Source organism: Rutidosis leptorrhynchoides, chromosome 3 (assembly GCF_046630445.1).
Source record: "Rutidosis leptorrhynchoides isolate AG116_Rl617_1_P2 chromosome 3, CSIRO_AGI_Rlap_v1, whole genome shotgun sequence".
NCBI classification, from domain to species: Eukaryota; Viridiplantae; Streptophyta; class Magnoliopsida; order Asterales; family Asteraceae; genus Rutidosis; species Rutidosis leptorrhynchoides.
The window spans coordinates 33,166,701-33,171,825 of NC_092335.1; positions in this window are offsets into that span (position 1 = coordinate 33,166,701).

Sequence of the window (5,125 nt, forward strand, 5' to 3'; positions counted from 1 at the left end):
ATAATTATACGTTTATGTATATATATGTATATATACATATTTAACATGATCTAAGGATGTTTTAATATCTCATTTTGTATTAATAACAATAAGTTATAAGTATATTTTGAAACTACTAACTTAAGTTTTCAAAACGATAACTATACGTAACGTTATTTGACATAAATACTTAAGAATTATAATGTTTATACATATATTGTATAAGTAATGTATTTAATCACTTTTAAGGACTTAAATACATAAAACCATATAAGTGTATTCACAAAAGATAGCTATATTTGAATCCTCATTCCATTTTTTTACAAAATTTCTATACGTATATTTAGAGTATTTGTACTCGTATCATACCCAGCTTCTATACGTATTTACTATTGGTATATACACATCAAATCACCACCTAACCAGCCTTGTTCAATGCCTTATGTATAAGGTAATTACTTTTGAATGATTGTAAGACTAATTACAAAAATACAAACTAAAATTTTGTCATGTTATCCTTAAAGATCACATTTTTAGGAGTATATATGTATCATCATTTTTGATTCATTTTACTTCCATTCTCTAGCTAAAAACACACACACTTTCAAGAGCTTTGAACTCCATAACAATCCATCAAATTACCAAGAAGATCTAGCCATAAAAACCTTACTTAAACACCATAAAGAAAACCATACAAAAACACTTCAAGAAATCCTTCCAAGAACACCAACTTACTTCCAATCTTTCATCCACTTCCATCACCCTTTTGATTCTAGGTTCTTACTCCTATTTTACAGCAACCTTGTCCAAGGAACTTGAGGTAGAATCTATGTTCATAACCTTATTCGATTCATATATATATAGCTATCTTATTTTGTGGTATAAAAGTTTAACAACAAGAACATAGTTTGAAAGTTTTCAAACTTGTTTGCAAACTAAATAGATCCTTCTAACTTAACTTTTAAAATACTTCAAGACCTGTAATATAACTTAAATATATGCTAATTTAACAAGGTATAACTTGGTTTTTCAAAGAACACCTTAAAAACTGTTTTTACGACGTCGGAGTGCAACCGGGGACTGTTTTGGGTTGGATAATTAAAAACCATCTTAAACTTTGAATTGAAGGTTTATGTTCTGGAAAAATGATTTTTATTATGAATATGATAACACATAAAAATTTCATGATTTAATTCAAAGTATAAGTATTTTTAGAAAAATAATCATTTAAGGTTGTTTACATAAAGGAAAATGTTTAACTTCATAAGTTTCACTAAAGTTTCACCTATGCCGTGTGATTTTGAATACAAACTAAGGTATTTTCAGTTCATAGTCTTAAATAAGGACTCGATCCAAGGAGATGGCAATTTGAATCAACGAAAACGGAGTTGTAACGAAGAAACTATGACCGAAACAAAATTGGTTATCCTAGACTTGTTCAACTTCGGGATTAATTGGAAAAAAATTAGATAAATCACATATTTCTAAGATAACATGATATTATATATATATGTACTCATAATTCAATTTTATATGGTTCAGGATCACCCGTAAACAACACGAGAAGATTAATCATAAGATCCCATGTTTGTACGCAACACGTCATTTGACAACACCGGTAATTTATGTACGCAACACGTCATTTGACAACACCGGTACCGTGGGTCAAGATTAATCTCGACCAATACATATACGATGGGGTTTTATCTATTTCATTGGGGGTTTTATTTATTTCATTGCGGGTATATTAAACATCTAAAAATGAACCATTAAAATTGAATTACTAACAACGAAATGCTAACTACGGACTAAGGAATTATTCAAAGTATTAAAAGTATAACAAGTATATATATGAGACGTTTGTTTAATAAGAAAAGGTATTGATATATTATATATGGATAGGTTCGTGATATCAATCGGAGACCGAGTCAAATTTCATATCTTCAAGACAACTGTGAGTATATAGTCCCACTTTTAAACTCTAAATATTTCGGGATGAGAATACATGTATTTTATGTTTTACGTTATGGACACAAGTAACTGAAAAAATATATTCTACGTTGAGTTGTACCACTGGCATACTTCCCTGTAGCTTGGTAACTAATATTTACAGCGGTATTGTAAACGCGAATCCTGTTGATAGATCTATCGGGCCTGACAACCCCAACCGGACTGGACGACCAGTATTCAACGGTTGCACAGTACTTCGTTTCGTGACTACACTTGGTACGGTGTAGTAAGATTTCATATTAAAGGGAATATGCGACGTGATTAATTGTTAAGTATGGTTACCAAGTGCTCAACCACTTAGAATATTTTTTTTATTAAACTGTTTATATATGAAATCTTGTGGTCTATATTTATATCGCTGCTAGCTTCAAACCTATATATCTCACCAACTTTATGTTGACCTTTTAAAGCATGTTATTCTCAGGTATGAATAAAGACTTCCGCTGTGCATTAGCTCATATTAAGGATACTAGTTGGGACCATTTAAGCCATGATACAAGAACGTTGCATTCGAGTCATTGAAGATCATTAAAGACATTTATTAAGTAAATGACAGAATAGGTCATTCGGATATCGAGAAATGTTAGACGAGTTTAGTAATGTTTGATGTAAAGATAGATTGCCTTTTAAGAATAAATGCAACGTTTGTAAAATGTATCTTCTAGAGGTCAAGTACCTCGCGATGTTATCAACTGTTGTAATTCGTTTGTAATCAATATGGACATCGTCCGGATGATTAGTTTCGGATCCTTTCATTAAACATCTATTTGACCAAAACTAGTGTCATCATCAATTTTGACCCCTAACTTAGTTCGACACCAAATCAAGGTTAACACCCATTTTGACCCAAGTCCCAAAAATGCCCAAACTAACCGATAATCACTAACACAAGTGAAAATGACTCTAATACATAAATTAAACCAAATCACAAGTGTTAAATACTTATCTTATCCAATTCGACACATAAACCTTAATTTTGACCCAATTCAAAACTAGTCTTTCTAACATACCAAAATGGGTTCCAATACTTCCATAATCACTAAACTAAGTGATTACACCCAAAATTAAAGCCTAAACACGGTCATTTCATCAACCAACCCAAAACCCGCCAAGTATCAAAATAACTAGTCACAATAAACCCACTTTGTAATGACCCGAAAAATTTGGACTAATTTTAAACCAAACTCTCGATACGATTTTGTATTTTTGATACGATAAGTGAAGTCTGTAATGTTGAGTCTCAAAAATTTTGAACTGTTTCATATATTCATTTGACCTTCGACCATTTCCGATGATTTACGAACAATTAATTGTAAACAGATATGTGTGTATATAGATATAAATAATAATTTGAAATATAATTTGAAGTATTATATGTTGTTGTTATTAAAATTAATTATGTAAAATAAAATAAAAATAGGATATTATAATAATTATTATTTAAAACATATCTTGATATATAAATAAAGTATATTGAATTAGTATATATAATTTCAAAATTATTTTGTAATCGTCAGTAGCACTCAATTATCTTTCGATGGATATTAAACAAGTTAAATATGAATTTATATGATTTTAAAATAAACGGTGATCTGAAAATGAGTTATATAATTTATAGGCCTATTAAATATATATTTAGGAGTTATTTGTTAAGTTTTACACTTAGCATATTTTACTTGGGGTTGGGAGCTAATAATTAATTTAATTTTTATTCAATAATTTTAAACCAATTTTTATATCATAATGACTGAAATAAATAAAAATAATTATTATAAAAATTTGGGATTTTTCTGACTAAGATTATCCGCCACTGATTTACAACGGGGAACGATATAGCACTCCGTGACAAACAGTCGGTACAATTATTCAATTGAAGGCTGCTAGCATATTAATATGTCACGTTATTTTATTAATTACTATATCATTACTTTATAAAGTATTATATCACATATTCTATTCTCAATTCGTTGAATAAATGATGATTGATAATTATTGAGATGTTGAATAAATGATGATTAATAATTATTGAGATTTATGATTGATAACCGATTGAAATACTGTGCCTGATTAAAAACTTTAAAATTCACTATGCTTGATTGATGATCATTGCCTTCAATTGATTTTTATATACATATAAAATACATATATATGTATCAATCATTTACAAGTGTACGTCCACATTATCATCCTCTCAACTCTCCTCTAATACTATTCCACTTCTATGCTATTTTTTGTTTTTGAGAACCAAAGACACACGAACCGGCAACCATTTGCTTGTTTTGATTGTGAAGTCAACTCGAACCAATTCATCAACCATCACCCGCCACCTCTTCCATCATTGAACCGTCACTACTTCTAACACCACCTTGAATCACCAACAAAACCCATCGTGAGTACTTCCTGCTGCTAATTACTGTCGTGCACCACTCTACAGCAATCACCACAGCCGTTCACCACCATCTTCTCCATCTCTACCACCGTCATCACCTCGCCATTACTCTCTCACATCCTCTCTCCTTGAACTGAGAACTACGAACAAGTATATAATCAACCGGGTTTAGTTTTCAACCCAATGACGAAACCATTTACTGAGTAATTATTGCTGCAGCTATGTTTCTGATTAAACCATGAGAACACCACCATCTTTCACCTTCGACAACCACCTTCACCACACCGGACCACCGGACCTCCACTCCATTGTTTCTGTTGTGCTGTCCTAAACCCATATCGCCACCACCATTAAAACCTTCATCATCCATCATTATTGGCTTGTAAGATAATATTTCTATTTTTCTTCATATTGCTGCAGAAGTAATTAAAATTAGATTACAAACCCAATCTTTATTAACTAAATTGGTATGAAATATTATGTTTGTATTTGATTCATTGCCTGCTTGAGCCACCCTAATCCAACACCCGTTAACAACCCAAACAAACACACCTGTAAAACCATCGAAACCCACCACCATAATTAACCATGAACTACCACCCAATCATATCACTGCTGCTGCAGTTTGTTTTCCTGTTTCTAGTCTACAAAAACACCACGTTCATCATTTAAACCAAACCACAACAGCCACTTGTTACATACTAATACTAAACTTTCTGTTTCTGTTTTCATTCAAAACCCAAACCA